Source organism: Hyperoodon ampullatus, assembly GCF_949752795.1.
Source record: "Hyperoodon ampullatus genome assembly, chromosome: 14".
NCBI lineage: Eukaryota > Metazoa > Chordata > Mammalia > Artiodactyla > Ziphiidae > Hyperoodon > Hyperoodon ampullatus.
In genome coordinates, this window is record NC_136927.1 from 60,752,417 (window position 1) to 60,766,606 (window position 14,190).

The window sequence follows — 14,190 nt, forward strand, 5'->3', positions numbered from 1 at the left end:
ATTTGCTTAATAGATACAAAACTGGCAAAATTGGCCAGTATCCACACACAATGAGTTAAATTCCACTGGATGAAATCTGCATTTCTCTGCACAAGAATCATCTGCATTATCAGTTTCCCTCAACGTACATCATTGTAAAGTAGCTTAAAGAGAGTGAAAGGTGGAGACAACCCAGAAGCGGGTGGAGGGTGGATGGGTAAATGGAACACCCAGTAACTGGGGAGGGAGGGAAGCTCTTTCAAAGTCTTTCACATTTCCTGACACCCTATTGTTGGTTACTTAGGTTATTTCCAATCTTCTGCTTTTATTAAAACAAAAGGTCAATATACATCTTTAAACATGTAGTTTTTTTCTTTCCTAAATATCTTGATTCTATAGGATAAAACACTAGAAGGAGGACTGTAGGGTCAAAAGAGATTTTTATGACTTTCAGTTCGTGTTGCCAAGTTGTATAAGCCTTTTCCCACACACCGAAAACAAACCCCACCTACGTTGCATGGCAGAAAATGGGTTGTCCCTTCCATGGTCTCCTTAAAAAACAAGCACTTTCTTTTTCGAGACACCCACCCACCCACCCACCCACTTTTCCCTCATGTTCCTTGGTCAGAATTAAATCTGTGGAGAATTGACTGATCTGGACCAGAGACACATCACCCCTTCCCCAGTGCTGGCTCCCCTGAAGCCCAGAGCCTCTGAGCCCCACCCAGAACAGTATCCAGGATCTTCTGACTTTATTTTCCTTTTCTTCATTTTTGTTTTATTTTTGAGAAGCATGACGGTTATATTCACAGTTCTAAGATTCAGGAGGACTCTAATTCTGCTTCTGACCTTTGCTACAGCTTAGACACTGAACTACCCTGTGTCTGAGTGTTTCCATTTGTTGAATGGATTCAGGGTGGGGGCTGGGGCATGCATGGTAGGTCAGAGTGACCAGGTGAACTTTAAGATAACTTCCAACTCTAAAACTGTAATTATCATTTGGCCACACACTCCCCCGCCCCCCAATAACCAGGATGACAGTTCTGAATATAAAAAAGCATTCTACTGACCCCTATTTGTTCCAGGAAAGGGCTGGCCACACACCCTCTGCCCCTTATTTGAAATGTCCCCAAACTGCCTGGCCCCTTGCAGCTAACCGAGGATGGCCAAATGTACTTGACTGGTTAGTCTGTCCCTCGTTCCACAAATCCTGCCTTACGGGAACGTTTTCCAATGAGATACTGCGTCAGTATTTCCTTTTTATTCAATAAAATATACTCCCTGACACCTTTGAACCGCTGCTGAAGCAAAGGTGACAGCAAAAGAGTTCCCATGCTGCAAGTTTCTGAATAAACAGGCTATATTAACTTTATCTTGGACTTAGATTTGTCTTTGACACATGTGGGATGTGTGTCTGTAAGAATTCTGCCCTCAGCATGCACCTGCTTCCTGGATAAATGTGGGTTCACTTTGGTTGACAGCCTTGGACTGAACCGTGTTCTTAGGAACCACCGAGAAAGCAGAGTTTAGGGATTCTTGTTCAGCTCTCTAATTAAATTCAGTGAATTAATAAGAGACAGCTGACACCAAAAATGCATTAAAATTAAAATGCCAAGGGCAGCACTCCCCTGGCTTCTGCCCAGAGTGGGTCTTCTGAGTTCCCCGAGTTCCCTACGTGCATCGGGCAGATTGATTACAGACCATCAGAAGCCAGGCTTTGCAGCAGCTGCCCTATAGAGTACACGGGAAAACAGCTGTCAGCTTTTATTAGGAAGGTGGAAATATTTGCTAGTCAGTATGTAGGTCTGATATATTGTTGGATCTGTCTGCCAAATGCCACTGTAGTTTTTCCTAGTTGAGAATTAATTTGTATATTTCTCAAAGCAATAGATGCCCAAGATTTAGGGAAATAAATTCAGTTAATCACAGAGTATATTTATGGTATGCCATCCCTGTGATCAGTGCTGTTCTAGGTGTTAGAAGTGAGTACAGGATAGGAAAGAGAAAGGTGCCACCTGCAAGGACCTTCCATTCTAGTGGAGTTCCAGAACATGAACAAATAAATAATGTCAGGTGTCCAGAGTGTGACAGCAGTGAGGAGAGCGGTGAAGTAGCCAGCTGAAGGCTGGGAGGAAAACTTCCAGGATAATGGAACAGCAAGTACAGAGGCTCCGAGAGGTGGTGAATTAGGGGTGCCAGGAAAACAGTAAGACCTTTTGAGGAGAGCAGAGGTGTGAGGGGAGGAGTTGGGCAAGGGCCAGGCAAGGCAGGGCGTTACGTTACAGGTTTATATAGTGAGCATGGTGGTGGCACCGGTGGATTTCAGCCGGGGAGTGATGTCTTTGTTTTTGGAAGATGTCTCTGGAAACCGGAAAATTGAAGGAGGTCATGGTAGCTGGTCTCCACAGACGGCCCCCAGTGATTCCTATACTCCCCTTGATTCTGGGCTGGCCTCATGACTGCTTTCACCATTAGCAGGCAGTGGAAGGGATGTTCTGGGACTTCCAACCCCAGACCTTAATAGGACTGCCAGCTTCCACTTCCTTCCTCCTGGCAGCTACACGGAAAGGCCAAATGGAGGAGAATTGAGGCCTGCAGCCCACAGTCCCAGCTGGTGACTCAGCCAACTTCCAGCACCAACTGCCAGCCAGGTTGAGTGAGCCACACCTAGACATTCCACCCAGCCAAGGCCCCAGCAACAGCACGTAAACGATCAAGCACCTCAGCTCAGGGAAACCACAGAACCGTGAGACTTAAGACCCGGGTTTCAAAGTGGTTTATTTCACAGCCATGGATAATTGAAACGGGGTTAAGGAGGGAAGCACACACCAAGGAGCTGGCTGTTGGGGTTGCTTTGGCCGGAGATGAAGGAGGCCTTGACCCGACTGGTAGGAGCGAGGGTAGTAAGGAAGCGGTCAGGTTCAGGACACGCTTTATCAGTGTGACTTTCAGGCTGGACTGTGAGGGAAGGAGTTCTCCTTTCCTGCCTGGCCCTTACTCCAGCCAATCCGTAGAGACAACTAGTTCAAACTCCTCACTGTCTCTTCTACAGTTACCGCCATGTTGCACCAATTGCTTATACTGTTGTTGTTGTTGAAGAATATAAGATTAAATCTTTGGAAAGAGCCTGCTTAATCAAGAAACAGAATCTCAAGAGACATAAGGGAAATTATTGATAGATGTGACCACCTAAAAATGAAATAAAGAACAAAAGTTCTGTATCATAAATACCATAAGCAAGAGAGCCATAATGGAGAGAAAATTTTTGCAAAATACAACAAAAATCTCATACCCTAAATATATAAATAATTCTAAAGAAAAAGGCAATTTAGTAGAAAATAACATTAAGCTACTCTAAGAATTTTACATTACATTTCTGTGTCTCGACCTATCACTTTTAGATATCTTCTCATGTGGCCTCTTGTCCTCCAGTAGACATGCCCAGGCCTCTTCACAGCATGGTGGTCTCAACTTCACCCTGCACTAATGTGATCAGGGTGGGGGGGGGCAGGGGGACACCCCTGCCCCCCCACACACACTCCACAGCGTGCTATGGACAGCGCAGGGTGGAGCCCTGTCATTCTCCTTGCTCTGCACTAAGCAAAGGTGACAAAGGGGCAGCACCCACCCCCTCACAGCCAGAGTGTGTGGGGAGGGTTACAGAGAAGGGGGAGCTGCAGAAAGATTCTTTCAGTTTGTGTATGAAGTCCTGGGCACACACTCAAGTGTCCTATGCGTGAAACCCACCAGAATTAACATACAAAAATCGTTGAGAACTGAACTGTGAAGTGGAATACTGCATGGTTTCAGATTGGCCTCTGGGTAGCGCACAAGCGAGGCAGACCAAAATAGCCCTGAATTTGGAACTAAATTGACATTCAAACACAAAGACCACAAAAGTGAGCCATGATGTGCATTCTGAACTGAAACAGGTTGAATGCATGCTAAAACGGAAGGTTTTAAAAGGGAACAGAGTCTTGTAACATAATACCCAAAGAAGTCCAGGATAAAATCAAATATTACCAGTCTGAACTGAAATGAGAAAAGGCAATCAACAGATGCCAATATCAAGATGACACAGATGTTGGGATCATCTGACAAGGATTTTAAAGCAGCCATCATAAGAAAAAAGGAAGAGGGGAGAGGGAGAAAGGAAAAGGATCAACAAGCAACTATTAACACCCTTGAAACACAGAAATACAAGATATAAAGGAAAACCAAATGGAAATTTTAGAACTAAAAAATACAAAAATAAAAAACTCGTTGGATGGACACAGTGGCAGAATGGAGATAACAGCGGAAAGAAGCAGTGAACCTGAAGATGTACCAATACAAATTATATAACCTGAACAAAGAAACAGTAGATGAGAAAAACAAACAGAACTTTAGGAGCCTGTGGGACAATACCCAATCCGCCAATACTTATGTCATTGGAGTCCCAGAGGAGAGGAGAAAGAGTGCAGTGCAGAAAATATACAAACAAATAATCACAGGAAAATCCCCAAATTTGGCAAAAGAACATAATAAACCTTCAGATTTAAGAAGCTGAGTGAACCCCAAACTGAGAAGACATAACAGTCCTAAAATAGTATGCACTAAAAGCCAAATTCATAGAGACAGACAGTAGAATGGTGGATTCCAGGGGCTGGAGATGGAAGAAACTGGGAGGTATTGGTCAAAGGGTACAAACTTCCAGTTGTAAGATGAATAAATTTTGAGATCTAAAGTGCTGCATGGTGACTCTAGTTAACAATACTGTATTATGTACTTGAAAGTTACTAAGAATGTTTTCACCACAAAAAAAGAAATGGTAGTTATGTGAAGTGATGGAGGTATTATCTAATGCTACTGTGGTAATCATTTTGCAATACATAAGTGTATCAAATCGTCACATTGTATACCTTAAACTTACACAATGTTATACATCAACTATATCTCAATAAAGCTGGAAAAAATGCAAAGTGGAAAAAAAATCTAGAACAGAATATCTATGAATTGTGGGACATTTACAAAAGATATAACATACAGATAATGAGAAAATGAGAAGGAGAAGAGAGAAAGAAGCAGAAGACATATCTGAAGTAGTAATGACTTACAATTTTCCAAAATTAATGATAGACACCAGACTACAAATCCAGGAAGCTCAAAAAATACCAAGCAGGATAAATACCAAAAAATATACAATTAAGCATATCATATTCAAACTACAGGAAACCAAAGACAAGAGAAAATCTTGAAAGAAACCATAGGGTCGGGGGGACATCTTACTAGCAGAGGAACAAGGATGAAAATTACACTGGACTTTCTCATCAGAAACCATGCAAGCAAGAAGAGAGTGGAGTGAGATATCCAAGTGCTGAAAGAAAATAACCACCAACCTAGAATGTTGTATCCAGCAAAATTATCATTCAAAAATGGAAAAGCAAACTCTTTCTCAGACAAACAAAAAAGTGAAGGAATTTGTGCCAAGTAGACCTGCCCTGCAAGAAATGTTAAAAGAAGTTCTTCAGAGAGAAGGAAAATGATACAGGTTGGAAACTCAGATCTACATAAGGAAGGAAGAGTATCAGAGAAGGAAGAAATGAAGGTAAAATAAAATCTTTGCTCCTAATCTTTGCTCCTAGTCTTAGAGATAATTATTTGTCCAAAGTAATAATAGCAAGAATGAACTGGGTGATTATAGCATATGGAAAGTGAAATGAATGGCAGCAATGTTACAAGGGATGAGAGGGAGGAATTGGGAATACACTGTTATAAGGCACCTGTACTGTATACCCATGAAGTGGTATAGTGTTATTTGAAAGTGGACTTATAAACAAATACCAAATCATTATGTTATACACCTTTCAGGTAATATAATGTTATATGTCAGTTGTATCTCAATAATTAAAAACATAAAAGAAAGTGGACTTAGATTAGTTGCAAACATATATTGCACACTCTATGGAAACCGTTAACAACTTTTTTAAAGAAGTAATTGAGAGAAGAGAGAAAATGGAATCATAAAATTAAAACCCAGAGAAAGTCAGGAAAAGAGGGGAAAATTTTAAAAGAAAAAGCAGAATGAATACAAAACAGTTACAAAACAGTAATAGCAATAATTACTTTAAATGTGAATGGTTTAAATACACTAACTAAAAGATCAATTCAAATCCATTGTCAGCGTGGATGAAAAAACAAGACTCAGCTATATGTTTTCTACAGGAAACCCACTTTATAAAGACACACATGGATTAAAAAGTAAAGGGATGGAGAAGGATATACCATGCCAACATCAATCGAAGGAAATCTGGAGTAGCTATATTAATTTCAGACAAAGCAGACCAGAGCAAGAAAAATTATCAGGGATAGAGAGGGGCATTACATAATGATGGAGTCATTCTATAAGAAGCAATAAAAATCCTTAATTTGTATGCACTTAACAACAGAGCAAAAAAGAATATGCAAGGCAAAAACTGATAGGACTGTAAAGAGAAACAAATGAGTCCACTGTTAGAGTTGGAGATATCAACACCTCTCAATCAGTAATTGACAGATCCAGCGGGCAAAAAATCAGTAAGGATATAATTGAACTGAATAGCACCAATGATCAACTAGATCTTACTGATGTTTACAAAATACTTAACAGCAGCTAAACTCACATTCTTTTGAAGTTCACATGGAACATTCACCAAGACAGACTACATTCTGGGCCATAAACACACCTTAAAATTTTGAAAGAATAGAAATCATACAAAGGTTGCTTATAGACCACAATGGAATTAGTTAGAAATCAATAACAGAAAGACAACTAGAAAATCTCAAACTATTTAGAGACTAAACAACACACTTCTAAATCGCACATGGCTCAAAGAAGCCTTGAGAAATTTTAAAATATTTTGAGCTAAACGAAAGTGAAAATACAACTTATCAAATTTGGGGGATGCAGTAAAAGCAGTGCTTAGGGGGAAATTTATAACATTAAATACATACTTTAGAAAAGACTATTGATTAATCTTTTTGCTTAATTATTGATTAAGCAATTATCTGAGCTTCCACCTCAATAAATGAAAGAAGAGTAATATAGGCAGAAGAAAAGAGATAATAAAAAATTAGACTAGAAATCAATGAAATTGAAAACAGGAAATCAACAGAGATCAATGAAACCAAAACTGGTTCTTTGAAAAAAAATCAAGAAAAAAAGAAAGAAAACACAAATTACAAATATCAGAAATGAAGGAGGGGTCACGTTTATTGATCGTGTGGACATTGAAAGGATAGTAGAGGAATATTATGAATAGCTTTATGCCTACAAATTTGATAATGGGTGAAATGGACCAATTCCTTAAAAAACAAAAACTACCAAAACTTATAAAAAGAGAAATAGATAATCTGAATAGACATATATCTATTAAAGAAATTGAATCAATGATTAATAACCTCGCAAAACAAAAAGCACAAGGCACAGATGGTTTCACTGGCTAATTCTACCAGACATTTAAGGAATAAATGATATCAGTTCTCTATAATCTCTTCCAGAAAATACTTATAGAAGCAGAGGTAATACTTCCTAACTCATTCTGTGAGGCCAGTGTTACCCCAATACTAAAAGCAGATTAAGACATTTATTAGAAAGGAATATTACAGACCCATATCTCTCATAAACACAGATGCAAAGATCCTCAAAAAAATCAGCAAATTGAATCCAACAATGTATAGGAAATTATACAGCATGACCAAGTGAGATTTATTCTAGGTATGGAAATCTGGTTCACCGTTCAAAAATCAGTTATTATAATCCCTCACATCGATAGGCTGAAGGAGAAAAATCATACGATCATATCAATAGATGCAGAAAAAACACTTGACAAAATTTAACACCCATTAATGATAAAAACTCAACGACCTAGGAATAATAGGGAACGTTCTCAAACATTGATAAAGGGCATTTACAATAATCCTACAGTTAGCATCATACTTAGTGGTGAGAAATTGGATGCTTTCCTCCTAAGATTAGGAAATGCAAAGATGTCCTCTCTCACCACTCCTATTCAGCATCATACTGGACATCCTAGCTAATGCAATAAGTAAAAGAAAGGTATACAGATTGGCAAGAAAGAAATAAAACTGTCTGTGGACAGATGACATGATTATCTATTTATAAAATCATAAAGACTTAACCAAAAAAAACTAGAACTAATAAATGATTATAGCAAGGTCACAGGATATAAAATTAATATGTAAAAATTGATTGCTTTCCTATACGCCAGCAATGAACAGTTGGAATTTGAAATTAGAAACACAATACCACTTACATTAGCACCAAAAGTGATTAAATACCTAGGCATAAATCTAACAAAATATGTACAGGGTCTACATGAGGAAAGTTATAAAACTCTGATGAAAGAAATAAATAAATGGAGAGATATTCCCTGTACATGGATAAAAAGATTCAATATTTCTAAGGTGTAAGTTCTCCCCAGTTCAATCTATAGATTCAACACAATCTGAATAAAAACCCCAGTAAATTTTTTTGTTGACATTGACAAACTGATTCTAAGTATATATGAAAAGGCAGAAGATCCAGAACGGCCAGCACAATACTAAAGAAAAGTCAGAGGATTGACACCACCTGACTTTGAAGCCTTATTATAAAGCCACAGTAATTAAGACAGTGTGGTATTGGTGAAGGAATAGACAGATTGATCAATGAAACAAAATAAATAGCCCAGAAATAGACCCACACAAATATAGTCAACTGATCGCTGACAAAGGAGCAAAGGCAATTCAATAAGGGAAAGGATAGTCTTTTTAACAAATGGTGCTAGAATAATTTGACATCCATAGGCAAAAAAAGTGAAGCTAGACATAGCCTTAAAATTTACTGCAGAAGTAAATTAAAAATGGATCTTAGACCTAAATGTAAAATGCAACACTATAAAACTTATAGAAGATAAATTTGAGCAAATCCAAGTGAACTTGGGTTTGATGATGAATTTTAAATTCAGCACCAAAAGCACGATCCATAGAAGAAAAATTGATTACACTGGACTTTATTAAAAGTAAAAACTTCTGCTCTGTGTTAGAATGTTAAGAGAATGAAGAGGTAAGTCACAGATTGGGAGAAGATATTTGCAAAACACATATCTGATAAAGGACTGGTATCCAAAATATACAAAGAACATTTTAAACTCAACAGTAAGAAAACAAACAACCCAATTCAAAAATGGGCAAAAGATCTGAACAGACACCTCACCAAAGAAAATGTACAGGTGCAAAATAAGCATGTGAAAAAATGCTCAACATCATATGTCATTAGGGGATTGCAAATTAAAATGAGATATCACTCCATACCTTTTGGAATGGCTAAAATCCACCAAACTGACAATACTAAATGCTGACAAGGATACAGACCAAAAAGAACACTTATTCACTGCTGATGCAACTGCAAAACAGTACAGCCACTTTGGAAGACGATTAGCAGTTTCTTACAGAACTAACATATTCTTACCATACAATCCAGCAATTGTGCTCCTAGGTATTACCCAACTGAATTGAAAACATGTCTACACAAAAAACTGCACATGCATGTTTATAGCAGCTTTATTCATAATCTCCAAAAACTGGAAGCAACCAAAATGTCCTTCCGTTGGTGAAAGGATAAACAAACTTTAGTAACAAACCTTGGTAACCATTCCCTTTGGGGAACTACCTATATTACTATATTGGTTCTCCTGGAATTCGAGGGAATGGGAATGTGAAAGACCTTGTGGCATAGCAAGCACTCAGCCTTTTTCTCTGCTCTGGAAGGATCCTACCCACTCAGAGAAAGTAGCAACAACTGCCAGGTCCTACAGGGAAAGGGAGAAGCCCAGCCACCACCTGCTGCATCTGCTCTTGCCCCTGTGGCCACCTTGCTTCCATGAGATCTGTACCCTTGGCTAAATCCTTTTGATATTACGGTGTGCATTTGAGTGTGTATTCTCTTCCAGGCAGCCTGGTGTCCCCACGGCCATCAGATTAAAAGTGGAAAGGGAGCAGATGTTCGGAGCAGGGAATGAGGCTGCCTCTTAACCAACCTCCCCTGCAGCACAGCCTACAAGAAAGCAGATGGCCGAGTGACAGGATTGAAAGAGGAGGTCTTTTGGGGCCCCAGTCCGGGGCTGTGGGGCCTCTGCAACAGCTGGACACTGGGAGGACATTACTGTACAGGCTGGGAAAGAGGTGGCCACAGTGGCAACCATGTGGCAACTCCAGTGGCAGGGGTCACTGGCAGTTGGGGGCATCCAGGGCACTGGAGATCAGCCCTTTCACGTCGGGGGGGGGGGCATTAAAGGCCTACGGATAGCTAGGCAGCTGAAGCAGGACGGGTAACAGCAAGCGAGGCTGTGCCAGCGTGGGTTCGACTCCTAGAGAGGTGTCCAGGGTTGGAGCAGGCATGCATTTGTCACTTGCTTCTGCCCCTAGGCCCGACCTCTCCATCACCCAGGCTGAGTAAAGCAGGGGAGGGATAACCCATCCCGTTGGAAGCACAGAGAGGGTGTGACTTCTTAAAGACACACAGCTTGTTATAACGAGTCAGGCCTGGGACTCAAGAGGCGATGGCTCCCTGTTCTGGGCTCCCTCCCTCCTTCCCTCATTCACCCCTCTCTGGGGATGCCCAATGGTTAAAGCTTGTGTTGATCATCAAAATGACACTTACCAGGGAATGAGCACAGTGGAGGGCCAAGGGTGGGCAAAGGCAGGCTGCGCAGTGCAGGCAATGAGCGGGGTGTTATCTGTAGAGAGTTCAGAAGCAATAATGAAAGCACTGAAAGTTGCCTGCTTTTTGTTATCACCATGCACTGGCAATTCTAACCGAAGTCAGTGATTAAATTTCTCCTCCTGGTAAAAATTTTTTGTTAGTCTAGGTTCTAAATAGTCACTGTAGTTACTGTTAAGTTTTAATAATAGGCTATTAGCACATTTTAAAACTACTTTTCCTGTAATAAACACTGTGTTCTGCATGGAAGCTAATGCAGAGAACTTCATCATGCACTTGGCTCCCAACACACCCAGATTCAACTACAGGCATCCGTTTCAAGTTTGGTAACATTTTGTAACGGTTAAACTCAACTCCAGACACAGCTGGTGCACCCTCCGGCGTTCTGCACACCCCTGCACCTGAACAGCAAGTGAATAAGCAGTGACAGCACTGTGACTGTGAGGGGCAGAAACAGAGCCTGAATGACCTCACACCATCACTCCATGTGCAGATCACACTCCAAACTTCTCGGATTCACTTTTTTGGAAGCATTTCTTTTTTTTTTTTTTTTTACTTTTTAACTGCACAGGTAGTTTTAAATAAATGGAGAAAGCACCTTCCAAAAGTTACACTAGCAGGGAAAGATTCCATCAAGCATTTACATAGTAAATTTCTATTTTACAAAAGATTCTTGATCTTTACTTGAACTGTACATGATGAGGGAAAAGGAGCCCCCTCAGGTAGGTGTTCTCTCTGCTTGCAGAAGCAAACTAAAGGACCTAAGATCAGAGGCAAGCCTGGGATGCCAAGATGGGTAAAGAGAAATGATAAAGGGCCATTCGTTAATTCCATGTCTAAGACACTTTTCTAGTGATGCTTACGTAAATACTTTAGGGCAAACCACTGCCCTTAGGTAAAGGTACAACCTCAGAATCTCTAATTCTGGATTATAGTAATATATCTGTGTACCCTGGACTGCTGAATGTCAAAAGACAATACTTGGGGTGACCTATGAGGTTTGAACAAATACTTTAGAGGAATTCTCTAGGACCATACACCCTCTACTTTGGCTTTTTGAATGAAGCACAGGCTTCTGTGCTATATCCTCCAGCAGTGTAATAGTCTAGAAAAGGGCATCAGTATTGGATCACTCCTTAGACACTAATCAGCTGGGGAAAGAGTTCACTGGCAAAAGTGTCCTCCCAAGAATGGTCTACACCAAGCAGAGAGGACATGTCACTCAAGGGAGAAGGGGAACCTTCATAGCTACAGTCACCATAAGCATCCAGTAGGCAGGAAGATGGCTTCAGGCAGTGGCTGGTTGAAAGCAGATCTGAGATACCCAGCTCTGGAATGAAGTCATCATCTACAAGTTCTTCCTTCACTGAGACAGTGAATTCAGGGTGATCTTTCTCTGAGGGACTGGAAGGTGCTTCCTCAATTTTCACTACCACATTAGCTTGGCTCTCTGTCTCAGAGGGTATCTCTAAGACTAGGGGCTTTGTATATACGTGGTCAAAACGAATCAGTTCATTAATGGCTTCCAGCTTCGCTGATGACGTCCCCAGGGATGGAGAGGGGTTGCGGGTAAGGAATTGGGTCCTTCTGGGTCGACTTCTGGGAGCTGCTCCAGGCTGGTAGACTCTGGAGAAGGACATCTGAAGAACATAACTGGGTCCAAGTTGAACAAAATGCCCAACAGGATATCAGACTCAGAGTCTGAAGAGTCAACACCGTCAGAATCCATGGGGAGATGTTCTGGAGGGATGACAACTGGGCCTGCACCTGCTGCGGACTCAGCAGACCCGGCCACCGGCCTCGCTCCATTCCCTTTGGTCTCTGCCTCCTCTTCAGTCACTAGGGCATCCATCCCCAAGCGCTGTCTCAATTCCTGGTTCTCAACTACAAGGCCATGAGTTTTCTCTCGTAAAAGCTGATTTTCTAGCAAAAGTTTTTGGTTCTCTTCTTCCAAATCTACCACTTGTTGCTCCAGCTCACTCATTCGAGCTTTCTTTCGGTCTCTGGCAGTCTGAGCTGCTACTCTGTTTTTCAGTTTCCTCCGCAGCGCCTTCTCCTCGGGGCTCAGGTGCGTGAGGCGCTGTCGTTTGCGTGCCTGGGGCGGCCCCCGCTCGCCGCCTCCGAGCTGGCCCCTCGCTGGCCCGGCACCATGATCGGCAGAGCCCGGCCGACCGGGGCTCCGGCGGCGGCGGCGGCGGCGGTGCCGGGCTGGCCGGACAGAAGCAGAACTTTGGGTGCCCCGGCGGCCGGGCTCTGCGCGGCTGCCACCACCACCATAGCCGGAGCGTATCTACGCGAGTGCCGGAAGCATTTCTTAATGTGTTGTTTTTTGTAAAAACAACAACAACAACAAAAAAAAACATTAATATGACTTAAAAGTATTAATTCATTACTGTTTTCCTTTTTCTGTACTATAATACTGTATTTGTTGATTTAGTTCATTATTTTTCACTGCCACAATTATATAAATGTGAAGTCTATAAAAGAACATTTTCACACTGACTTTCTTTTCTGTACATTATTCTTATTATTTATTTTATTTTGTGATCATTAATGACAATAACTATGTTGCATACAGGAGGGGGTAGTGAGAAAACAGCTGATCATGAAGGCTAATTACTAGTCAGGCTGTGCTCAGCCCTGACCTCAGCCGAAATTTTACATCGACCCTATGAGATGGGCTTTTGTAGCCCATTTTACAGGTGAGGAAACTGAGGTTCAGAGAGCGGGGGAAAGAACCCAGGATTACACAGGTAATAAGTGGCAAGAAGAGGATTCAAATCCAAGCTTGGCCTGACTCCAGAGGCCATGTCTGAAATGCCAGCAAGTATTGAGACCCTGCCAGAGAAATGAACAGGGACATGGACTAGGGTGGTCAGGGAGGGCTTCTTGGAGGACGTAGTGCCAGGAGGGTCTATGGGGAGCAGTGAAGCATGAGGACCATGTGAGGAGTCAGAGAACAGGGGTTCCAGCCTGAACCCAGGTCACTCCCTGGCCATATGGCCTTGGACAAGTCCCTGGACCTTGGTGTTTCCTCTCTGGAGTTTACAAAGGACCAGGATTCATGAATCAGGCTGAGACAGTGGTCTGGGCAGTGAGCTTGGCTGGTGAGCGAGTATGATCTTTCCCTGCCCCGGCTAAGAACTGGACCCACAAGCCCTCCCTGGCCCACCCCACCCCAAACCTCTGGGGTTAGGAGCCCCGCTCCTGGCTAGAAGTCCAGGTGGCATTAGTTACAAACATAAGGCTGGGGACTGGACAGGCCTGGCTTTGAGTCCCAGATCCACCACCTCCTTCTCAGATGAGTGACCCTGGACTTGACACTTCTTGTCCCTGTTCTTAGTGTCCTAAACCTTAAAGTAGATCATATTGATCTCAAAGAGCAGTTGTGAGAATGAAACAAAATAATAAGACCTGATATTTATTGGGCAATTCTGATATGCCAAAACTGCTCTAAGAGTTTTACATTG

The 14,190-nt window shown here is 41.7% G+C and overlaps 1 pseudogene across 1 annotated transcript; it reads right to left on the reverse strand.

Annotated features, from left to right (window-relative positions):
- Positions 1-11,856: 11,856 nt before the first annotated feature.
- LOC307063778 lies at positions 11,857-12,997 on the reverse strand (annotated as a pseudogene). The gene has a single exon. The product of its transcript is annotated as an uncharacterized misc_RNA (transcript).
- Positions 12,998-14,190: the final 1,193 nt, after the last annotated feature.